Here is a 12,789-nt window from a genome sequence, read left to right as displayed (position 1 = left end):
TAATTTCATTTGATTTGTTTTATTGTCCCATTCAAGAATATATATGGTTTAGGGGTGGGGATATGGACCGTTGACAAGATAATAGCATACTCTCAAATTGAAGGGGGTGGGGATTACCTGCCATGGACTCACCCTCCCTTCTTTCTTCCCCCCAAAATACCTTTTAATAGTTCCCAATGCACAGATAGTTAACATTATTTTCCCTTGATTTACACTTTAGAATATACACTATAGAGGGAGGGTAGAGGGGCTCCTAATACCGAAATCCCAGCTTAAAAACAACATAATCCCAACGTCCCAAAATTCGAATAAAGAATTCCCAAATCCCGAAATCCCGACCTTAAAAACACCCAATCCCGGAGTCCCGATAAAGGTCCTATCACCCCTCACTATTCAGGTGTAATTTTTTTTTAAAAGATAATACAACTGAAGACCACAGTGGTGGGATCCAGAATTTTTCATAAGTGGGGGCCCACCGACTGCCTAAGAGGGGCCTGCTCCTGACATGCATCAGTGATTCCATGTATAATCAACCAATTTTTTTTCCCAAACAGGGGGCCCTGAACTCCTGGTCCCCCCTTTTCACCCTCATTTCAATCACCCTGATATAAATTTAGTTTTATCACTTACAATAGGAATGGTTTGAATTCCCCAATAATTCTTATATACCATTAATATCAACATATTTCATTTTTGATAAATGAATAGCAAAAGTTTTCTATGGGTAGAAATGGATATGGTGGGAAGCTTTCAGATTCACATCATGCCGGTGGCTGTGTTTAAAGTGCTAGGTTTTTATGAGCTCGTTGTTTGCGGACTAACTATTTAGGCCAGTGGTGGATAATAGTGTGCGTGCATTAATCTTCTATACCTTCTTAATCAATATATTCAAATACTGACGGCAAGTGTTGTAATACAATCAATGTCTTATTTGAAATCACCGTGCTATTTACATGTGGGATCGAGAATGCAGGGGAAAGAAACTTGTCAATTATGTTTATTTCTAAGCCAAAATAAATGAGCCGCCGTAAAATTAACCTTGGGTAATCCTCAAATTGGTGAAAGAGGCTTTACGGGCTGACTACTAATACATGTATTAATCTCAAAATAACTCGGCAGCGTCAAATAATAGTGCATGTAAGGCTCGTCTCGGAAGGGGTGTCTTTTTTTCTGTCTTCTTTTTTTTAGTTATATTTTTTATAACTTACACTTTTTTCCATTATTCTCTTTCTTTCACTATTCTTTATTCCTTTTTTTCTTTGTCCTTTGTTGTCTATTCTGTTAATTCACATCCATACCCTCTTATGTGGACTATGTAGTTTATTTTTCAGTTCTGGCAGAGATATTAGATACAATATATATATGTCTCTGGTTCTGGTTTTATACGATAAGTCAATTTCTTTTTCATGCAGTGTCGTGAAATATAATGGTTTTATGCATATCAGCCGAGAGTGTGCGTAACATTTTAATAAACTATTCAACACTATATACACGTCATGTGAATTTTATTAGAATCGATGAAGAACATGAATTTGGCGGCTAGTGCCCTTAAACAGGTAAAGTTCAATTAACAAATTCTGATCTACTGGCATTCAACCCCAAATTACTTACTTGCTGTATATTGATAAATGTGATTGTATATCGTCAATACCTCAACATCGAGAATACGTTTTATCGGACCACAGATGAATTATCACGTTTTGATTTTCTTTAATTACAGATAAATGTATTTTAGGTTCAGGAAGTGATTTATATTTATTCTTCGGGTACGTCTAAACAACCGCTCAGGACCCATTACCATCATCGTATCTGCACACATGATGGATGTTTATATTCGTTATACGCTTCTTATTTTAGAATTAAATTTTGGGAGAATTTGAAATCGCAGGGGCGGATCTAGCCATTTTAAAAAGGGGGGTCCTAACCCAGGACAAAAAGGGGAGGTTCAACTACATGTCCCCACTCAAATGCATTGCGGAAGAACCCCCCTCTGTGCCCCATATATAAGGAGAAGTGTAGATTTTTTGAAACAATTCGGATAGTTCGTAGTTTCCTTGACCATATATCGATCGCCTTATGTCAATAAAATGAAGTTTTGTTATGTCGAATATCTTGGTCAGTAATTCAGGCAGAATCTGCGGCTTCCAGTCTGTTGCAATTTTAAATCTGTGGTTCATGCTTACACAAAGTTTGTTACATATGTAGGACATAGGTTAAATGTTATATGATTATCGGCGATATGAATTTCATATATAAATTTTGAAATATTCTAATTATCTTGTCAACTCTTGTCAACTCCATATTTCCATAAATTTACAATGAAAAACAAAATGTATCGAAAACATGACAGTTTTTTTATTACTTTTTTTAAGGCAATTTTGATGGAATTGACAAGTACTTTTATCAATAAATAAATAAGCTGAAGGCGAGTTCAAGATAATTGTCTTGAAACCACAAAATCTTTTCAAGAAGGGTCCCTTATACTCAATTCTTGTAATACTCCTGTATGAGCGTTAAGATCCGTGCAATTGGAAAGCCGTCAGCACCTGACCGTCGGGTGTTAACCCCGTCATGCCATGCCTACTTGCAACGATACAAGCAAACCCGTCCTTCATTTAGTACTTTTATAATTGTACCCTGAAGAGTCGGTTTGATAGCACCCTTCCCGTGGATCTAGCATAACTCCGCTCAAGGCAGGGTATGGCGAATTGAGTTTATAAATATATAAAGCGTGTGTATGATCTAGCATAACTCCGCTCAAGGCAGGGTATGGCGAATTGAGTTTATAAATATATAAAGCGTGTGTATGTTCTTGAAAAGATTTTGTTCGCCACCAGCTTATCAAAGTGCACAATCCGTGCAAAGTTTTTACTTACAGTATTGTTAATAATGGTGTCACAATCGTCTGATTAAAAATGAATTGCTCCCGTAAATTTTGTTTTATTAAAATACATTTTGGAAGTTAACGTTTTTTTGTATTCTTGAAATATACATTGATTTTACACGTGCAATAGCGATTCAACTAATATTAATATAAAAAAAGAAGATGTGGTATGATTGCCATATATTTTTTTACAGTATTTTTTAAATGCATTAGTGTTATATTTATAACATTAAATTTTCTAATCATACAAAATATTTTACCTTTGGTATTTAAATGCATTAGTATTATATTTATATCATTAAATTTTATAATCATACAAAATACGCATATAGAGGAGAATAACAATTAATTCATAATCTTGCTGTACTATACAACGAATTTTATATATTGAACCAAAAGTTAACTTGAAAATGAACTTCAACAACATTGTGAATATATTGGTTTCTCAAATGTCTATTACATTGTAAAAGAAAATGGTCTTCATCTTCAAATGATAAAATAAAGATGAATTGTAAAAAAAGGCATTGACATCAGTAATAAAAGTATTTTTCATAGTACACAGTTATGATTATTCTCTTTTTGAAAAAAAAACAAAAAAACGGTATGTTATTTCATAAAATAGTATTTACCTCTTGAAGTCTTTCTATTACACGTTTGTAATCGGGTTTTGAAGAACCCCACGGACGCTACATTTTTTATTCTCAGATATCTTTCAAGGTATAATAATAGATGTTAACTCTTGTGTTGTAAATAAGAAATGAAATCTCAGAAGCATTTTTTTTCTCAATTTGTATCTCAAAATTGGCTTCTTTAAAAAAAAAAAAGAAAAAAAAAAAGAGGTTTATTTAACAATTTCCCTTAAAACAAAATAAAACAAAGGCAAAGTAAACACAAAATTCAATTTTTAATTTTTCTTTCATCATTTGAAATTATACCACGCCAGAGACACCGTTAGGTTTATTCAAAAACTACCATTAACTAATCAATTAGTAACGATCAAAAGATAATTGTTTATTCGATAAGGTTGATTGGACATGATGATTGGGAACTTGCAATAAGCCGTTGGTCACGTGTCGAATGGCACGCGCTGATTAAAGATCATTGAAAAGTCATTTAACTTCAAAATTACAAACTTTAAAATTATGAGTTATATACTTATATCTTCTTATATCCATGTTCTTTGTGGTCCTAGCGCATTGTTTTAGTGTCCTTAGTGCAAAAACTTTCTCCTTAGTGCACTAAGAAGTCCTTTGCGGTATTTCTACGCACCGCCTGTAATCAGCTTTGCAACACCATGTCATAACAGTTCAAAAAGATTTTCTCCAAATCAAAATGGAATATTCATTTTTTCTTTAAAATTTAAAACTTTAAAAAGAAGACTTTGACAAAATTATGAAATAGAAAGAATTGAACAATTTAAAATCGTATTTTAACAAAGATTTAGATATAATTTTACAACGATCCTTAAAAAATAACCAACCAAACGTTGAATCAAACGATATGAAACTACGCAGTTTTACATCAAAATACTGACACACACCAGTTTGCCACCTCAGTATGCAAGGCAAGGGTGCTTTTTAGCATTATTATTTTAAAATCTTAAGAGGTTCCCCAGCAGTTACTTGCAAATTTAACTCTAAAATGAGAAGTGTATAACGATCTATAACGAATATATACATCCATCATGTGTGTAGATACGACGACTATATAGGGTCTGTCATGAGTGCACTTTGTATGCCCTGCATGTGTGCACTCAGGAGGTCCTCCTGAGCGGTGTTCAGACGTACCGGGAAAATCTTATCTGATTCATCGGTTACACTCCCCTGTCACCAGTGATTCTTTTTCGCTGACATTCTGAAAAAGTATTGTGTAGTCCCTGTGTAAGTGTTGACTCTCAATTTGCACATGTGATTTTTTAACACTCCCTTGACTTCTGAAAACAACAGTTATTCAGTTCACTGATTAAGATGGAAGGTAAACGAACAGAAAGCCACAGGACATTCCGACAAAAAGTCACAGGACAAAAAGTCAGACACATGTCTGACTCAGACATAAAGTAACAAAGTTGATAGAACAAAAAGTCACAAACAATTTGTTGACAATTGTTTGAATATAAATGAAAAAAAGGTCTTGAAATATCTTCTTTTTATTACATGTATATACATACATCCATTTTTAATTGAAAGAAATTGTTCATAATAATATAAAAAAGAAGATGTGGTATGATTGCCAATGAGACAACTGTCCACAAGAGACCAAAATGACACAGACATTAACAACTTTAGGTCTTTACGGCCTTCAACAATGAGCCAATATAAAATAGATGTGGTATGATTGCCAATGAGACAACTGTCCACAAGAGACCAAAATGACACAGACATTAACAACTTTAGGTCTTTACGGCCTTCAACAATGAAACATGAAACATGAAAACTTAATTAAACGCCTATTTCTACATATACAATATGTATTCAATGGCGTTGTAAAATACAAAAATACTAAACAAAAATACAATATGTATGTACAATACCAAAATTTGAAAATTTATACTGTGATACACAAGAAAAAATGTCAGAAAAGTTCAAAATAATTTTGAAAATACAATGTTTTCAACCGACATTTAAAAATATCCAAAGATTCAGAGTTTCTGACATTTGTACCTAGTTCATTCCACAATTTTGGCCCAATAGTACTAAAGCTTCTATCTGAAAAAGTTTTCTTTTTGTTATATGGGACTGCATAACAACCAATAGATGACTCTGACGACCTTAATGAACGTTTCGACACTTGAGGATTTAACAAATTGATCAAATATGACGGTGCATTACCTACATGACAGTTGTACATATATGTTAAGATTTTAAATGTAATTCTGGCTTCGATCGGAAGCCAGTGTAAGTCAAACAATGCCTGCTTGGCACTGTCATACTTAGAACGGTTTAACACAAGTTTGGCACACATATTCTGTATACGTTGCAATTTATATAAATTTATATGTGAGCCAATATAAAAAAGATGTGGTATGATTGCCAATGAGACAACTGTCCACAAGAGACCAAAATGACACAGACATTAACAACCATACTAGGTCACTATACAGCCTTCAACAATGAGCAAAGCCCGAGGTAAAGCCCATACCGCATAGTCAGCTGTAAAAGGCAATCATACCATATTAAATTATGAATTTTTACAAAGTCTATTTTTATATGCCATGTCCTTTGTAACAGTTGTATTATTCCATCAGGTCCTTAGTGCACATTTTTGTTCTTAGTGCACTAAGGAGGTCCTTTGCGGTATTACTACGGACCCCATATATTTGAAGCTGTTCAAAATACTGTGCATTATAGGTACGTGTATCAGATTGAACAACAATTGTCATATATATAAAAAGAATAAGTTATCTGGTATGAAATATGTCCACTGGAACAACAAATGGAAGTTTTTAACGACCTTGACTGGCTATACAGCCCAGTTGCACGGTCGGTCCACTGGAACGACCGTGCAAGTGCTATATATATATTATAGCCAGTCATGGTCGTTAAAAACTTCCATTTGTTGTTGTCCACTGAAAATAAGCTCTTGAAAATATTATGAATGAAATAGCAAGTAAAGGATGAAATTAAATTGGATGAAATGTGTCAATTTTTTTGGTAAAGTAGTATGTCAGAAGTTGTCAAACTTAATTATAGACCCTTCAGGGGCGGATCCAGCCATTCTAAAAAGGGAGTTCCTAACCCAGGATAAAAACAGGGGGGGTTAATTACATGTCCCCATTCAAATGCATTGATAGTCCAAAAAATGGGGGGTCTTTGACACATTCCCCATTTCCATTCTCAATTTTATCATGTAGTTGTCGTAGTCCAAAGACACTTGGTTTTCGCATAATTGCTTAAAGTATAAGTTAACAGAAATCTATGAAACTCAAACACAGGGTTTGTGACCAGAGTTTAGGAATTACATGAATTAGGGGCGAAAAGGGGCCAATATTAAACTTGTTTGATTTTATAGAAAATTGAATTATTGGGGTACTTTGATATATATATATATATTCCAAATCTAACTGTGTATTTAGATTCCTAGTTTTTTGGTCCTGTTTAAATTGGTCTATATTAAGGTTCAAAGGGTCCAAAATTAAACTTATTTTGATTTTAATAATATTTAAATTCTTGGTGTTCTTTAATATGCCGAATCTGAATATTTACTTAGATTTTTAGTATGGGCCCAAATTCAAGTTGGTCCAAATTGGGGTCCAATATTTTACTTTGTTTGATTTCCAATAAATTGAATATATGGGGTTCTTTGATATGCTGAATCTAACCATTCATTTAGATTTTTGATATTCTGGCCCGTTATCAAATTGGTCCACATTGAGATCTAAAGGGTCCAAAATTGAACTTTATTTGATTTCATCAAAAAATGAATTATTTGGGTTCTTTGATCATGTTGATATGCTGCATCTAACCATGTATTAAGATTTTGAATATTGGAACATTTTAGAGGTTAATTGTCAATTAAAAATTTTTAAGTACTTGGACCACATTCATTCAATGTCAGAAACCTATGCTGCATCAACTATTGAATCACAATCCAAATTTAAAATTCAGAGTTGTATCCAGCTTGAATGTTGTGTCCATACTTGTCCCAACTGTTCAGGGTTTAAAGTTTACGTTTGTATCAAGCTGAGCCATGCATAGCATTCTTATTGGTTATTTATATATATTAATTTCAAATTTTGACGAGTGAGACACATACAGATTATACTGTAAACAATATTTCAGAGTTTAACGTAGTCAAGCAAAACAAATCATAGAAGAATAGTTGAATCATGTTTTTGTTGTCCAATGAAAAATTAGTACAAACAAGAAGAAAAAGTATGGGAATGTTTGTTTTTTAAACTATTGACCAGGGTGAAAGTCTTTGAAAGTCATGACTGACAAAAAGTTTGTGAAATGAAATAGCACAAATATTCCATTCAAATTAAATATTATTGTATATAAAGAAAATACTGATGTTTAATAATAGTTTTTACCCTTTTCATGTTTTATAGGACAAGAAATATATATAGAAAAATAATGAAAAATATAAACAGTTTCAATAGAAATGAGCGACAAAACAAGATAAACAGAATACAACAAGGCCTAAATGGTAAGACCACTTCTATAAACTGTAAATTCAGAAATTATTGCTAGCATTTATTATTGTGATTTTTTAGGGAAATGACAACCAATGACAACTCATTGTGATTACAAAAAAAATCTGCATCAATTATATATACATGATATATATATATATATATGTTTCTGTTATCAAAATATGATTTTTTACATTACTCGCATTACTAAAAACCTCTGGATGATTTCTGAATTACAGTAATAAACATGATAAAAGTAATTGCCTTTGAATGATGACTCTTATAAAAATAAGAAGATGTGGTATGGTAAATGAGTGACTTATCCACTAGAGTTAAAAAAAAAAGTGGATGCAAGAAATTAAAGGCCAATGATGGACTGGCCTTCAATAATGAGACAACACTTCCTTTATAAGTCAGCCAATAAAGATCCCAACATGAAAAGATTTAAACAATCCAATTTAGTTCTGATATGTTCAAAAACAATAACAATTAATAAAAAAAAATCATGTCTGTGAGCACTCAACCTCTTACCTGACCATAATATAGGACAGTGGTTCAAATAACACAACATATGAACATTCTATATCAACTTTTGCAAGTGGCTAAACTTTAAATATCACTGCAAGGCACTAAACAACGAATATTAAATCTTGGACATAAAGCACTGAAATAAGAGAACTCATATAAAGCATGACAAGTAAGAATATCAAATGAAAGTTTCTCAAATGTTAAAGTCATATGAAACGAGTGAGTGAAGAAAAATAAAGTTTGTCCAATTTTTGAAGCAATGCATGTATACATCATAAACTTCATTCACAAGTATATCATATAAATCGTCAATTTTTTTGTCTCTCTGTTTGTTATGATTTAACAAATAATGCTGCTCATTAAATGCCGTGTTTTGAAGCTGAGTTTTACCGATTGTCACCTTATAGTAAACAAATCCCAAAAAGCATGGGTATTGAGCACATGTTTAACATGTATAATCAGCTATTTGTTTATTTCAATGACAGATCCTTGCATATTTTGTGGTCACCGGATTTTTACGAGGAGGGTTACGCTCGGGTCACTATGCATATGGAAAATATATATCGGCGTATTGCTTCCTGGAAGCAAGCAATTAAAAATAAGTAAACTTCTTCTAAATGTGGACAAATTAAAGAATTTTCCTCAGAAAAAAGTATATGTACATGTATAATGAAAACTATCCATTTAGTTATAAAAAACATATGCACATTTTTTTTAATTTGAGATTTCTTATGACTTTAATTAAAACATGATAAAATAAGCTTATTTATATTTCTGTTTTTTTATGCATTTATCATGTTTATAACTTTATTTTTTTTATTTTGTGTATTTATAGGTCAAATATCTTGGTTTTTATGATCATCGTCAGGTCCTGCAAGTCTATACTGAAGAGGAAACTTATTTATTAATACTTTTCTACATAATGTGCTAATTGGATTAATTAATGTGAAATGAACTCAATTGTGTGTTTTTCTGGAAAAAGAAATAGAAAAAATTCTACAAAATTGCTATAAACAAAATGGAGTACTATCAAAGATGCACAAGAACACAATGGTGTAAAATGTAACAACCTACATATTCACTGATGGATTATGGAGAAATTAAGAAAAAAAATAGTATCTTTGTCATGTTTGTTGTTGAAATAAACACATGCGTTATCCATTCATGTACATAATATTATGTACATGGCTCTCCATCATATCAAATATACAGAGAAGATGTTTGAAGAACAAGTTGCCAAAATTTATTCAACCAATTGAAGGAAGATGTCTTGTGGATGGAATTAGTTATGCACTGAACTGTTATGTAGGGGTTAGAATAATTATACACAGCAGCTGAAACAGAAGACAAGTTAATTTGACATGAACAGTGTTTATTTTATTTAATATGCAAATATAAGCACAATATTAATAACATCACAAATAGTATGATATTCAGTGTTTTGCTTATTATTGTATTGTCTTAAACATGTTAAACAGTCAGCCTTTTGTTTTTGTATGTTTAATACTCACCATGAAAAATTGTATTTAAGTTTATATTAATATCTTTTGTATCAATAAATCAGTCTAGGAGAAAATATATTTATACTGTTTGTACTGTTATGAAATTTCCATAGAGGAAAAACATTTTCTTAAGGGAAATTTGATGTTCAGAATTTTCCTTAGAGGAAATTTGAAGAACAATGATTTCCTTAGAGGAAATTTCCTCAAAGGAAAATTTGAAGCGGCAAATTTCCTCAAAAGAAAAAGAATTTCCTCAAAGGAAATAATTATGCAGCAAATTCCCTAAGGGAAATCTTTTTCCCTTGAGGAAAACTCTTTTTCCTCTAAGGAAATTGTTGAAAAAAGGGGCATAACTTTTTCAACAGTGGTGCTAGAGCCAAACATTTTTAGGACAAATATCAGAGAACCAATACCAATCAAGTTATCAACTTTATTTTGACTTAACTCCAAAAATTAAGGTGACAACTTTTGCACTCAGCGGAATTGCAAACTTGTCCCAGATACTGTTAATATTCTTATACAAGACCTGTTTATTGTCTCTTGCTTATGATCTTAGATATATATTATAAATGCTGTATGTTTATGCTTATGACCTTAGATATATTATTGCTGTATGTTGATTGTCACTTGCTTATGACCTTAGATATATCATTGCTGCATGTTAATGCTTATGACCTTAGATACATTATTGCTGTATGTTAATGCTTATGACCTTAGATACATTATTGTTGTATGTTGATTGTCACTTGCTTATGACCTTAGATATATTATTGCTGCATGTTTATGCTTATGAACTTAGATATACTATTGCTGTCTGTTGATTGTCTTTTGCTTATGACCTTAGATATACAATGTATAATATTGCTGCATGTTTATGCTTATGACCTTAGATATACTATTGCTGCATGTTTATTGTCACTTGCTTATGACCTTAGATATACTATTCATGTTATTTGTGCAGGTTTATTGACATTTGCTTAAGTTATTTTATTGCTGTTAGTTTAATTTTCTGTTTTTGTTTCATACATTTTTACTTGATGGTGTTATCTCAGTGAAAGATGAAATATTAAAACACATGTGCCTTATTTGTTATACCAATTGTAATGTTTTTTCTTTTTGAAAAAGATATTCTCAAATGTACATAACTTAAATTAACTTAAACTTAAATTAAGAAGTGTTGAAATTAAGTGATTGCCAATGAGACAACTAAAAACCAGAGATAAAGGTATTTTCAGCCAGTGACTGAACAGCCGTCAACAATGAGCAAGACCTATCAACATTTAAATGTCTGCATGAAAAAAACACAAAAACATTCAAATGGATAAACATAAGACACTGTGTGAAAGCTAAATATGCAAAACTATATATACTGAAAATTCAGAAATTATTGCTAGCAATTGTAAGTGCGATTTTTCTCAATTTCATCATTTTTTTGTGTGCAAAATTTAGAATTATCCTGTTTAGTTCATAAAAAATTTAAATATGCAAGTGTATATTATTGTGATCATAACCCTGTCACTATTTTCACAATAATAAAAACAGAAATAATTTCTGAATTTATAGTAGTTAAATTTTGGAAACTGGATTTGCACTATGACACATAGCGATTTACTTTCATTTAAGCATGCTAAGACACAAATTGTAGAACACACAATTATTCATTTCTACAATTAAGATACAAAGAAATATTTGTACCCATAATAACTTAGTCCGTTTTGTGAAATTGCTTCACTCATGCAATGAGATGATTTTTTTATGTTTTCTTTTTAGTTATATCACTTCCCATGTGAACAACTATTGTTCCCATGGGAAAACATTTTGTTCCCATGGGAAAACATTTTGTTCCCATGGGAAAAAATATTGTTCCCATGGGAAAAAATATTGTTCCCATGGGAAAAAATATTGTTCCCATGGGAAAAAATATTGTTCCCATGGGAAAAAATATCGTTCCCATGGGAAAAGTATTTTCCCATGGGAAGAAAAGGAGTTCCCATGGGAAGAAAAATTCCCTTGGGAAATTTAAAGTTTCCCATGGGAAATTTAGAACTTCCCATGGGAACAAACAATTTACTTATGTTCCCATGGGAACTTTAAAGTTCCTATGGGAACTTTAAACTTCCCATGGGAAAAGTTATTTTTCCCATGGGAACTTTTAATGTTCCCATGGGAATTTCTAATATTCCCATGGGAATTACCAAATTTCCCATGGGAATTACCAAATTTCCCATGGGAAATGTACTTTTAATCAGCTGCAGTGACAAGAGTGACAACAGTGACAAGTTGGGACATATGGCATTTTTTGAATTTTTCAATAATCTATCACTGGGCAAATTTTTTTTTTGATATCTTGTAAACCGACAAAGTCAGATTTGCCGATACTGGAATGGCAAATTTGTCCCGCACAGTGTTATCTCTTCACACAATAGCAGTCCAAAATAACCTACGTCTATACCCTGTCGACCCACTCTGTGACACCTATCTATTCGTTCGATCTCATGCAGACTATTCACGAAATATGTGGCAGTAGACGTTAGGCAAACTAAAATCAGTCAGTCTCGAATCTGGGAAAACTAGAGCTTAAAAAAAAATATTGTAGATAAATCAGTCTATTGTCAACGACCGTATTTCTTTTGATTTTGCTACTTTTGCATTGATACAGAAATAATTGACAAGATGAAAAAATAAATAACATACATGTTTTGTCGGCAATTATGTATTATTTATAGAATTTATCTCTATTTAAT

At 31.9% G+C, this 12,789-nt stretch overlaps 1 protein-coding gene and 1 long non-coding RNA gene across 2 annotated transcripts in view; both read left to right on the top strand.

Annotated features, from left to right (window-relative positions):
* LOC139503038 (monocarboxylate transporter 12-like) overlaps window positions 1-12,789 on the top strand; it is a 51,472-nt gene that overhangs the window by 37,345 nt on the left and 1,338 nt on the right. The gene's annotated exons all lie outside the window — the stretch shown is intronic.
* On the top strand, window positions 4,673-11,137 carry LOC139503133 (uncharacterized). The gene is made up of 3 exons (XR_011659036.1): window positions 4,673-4,764; window positions 7,932-8,029; window positions 9,379-11,137. It is a non-coding gene; the product is annotated as an uncharacterized lncRNA (long non-coding RNA).

This window comes from Mytilus edulis, chromosome 14 (assembly GCF_963676685.1).
Source record: "Mytilus edulis chromosome 14, xbMytEdul2.2, whole genome shotgun sequence".
Lineage (NCBI taxonomy): Eukaryota > Metazoa > Mollusca > Bivalvia > Mytilida > Mytilidae > Mytilus > Mytilus edulis.
Note: the sequence above shows the minus strand (reverse complement) of the source record. Positions and strands in the feature narration are given on the sequence as shown.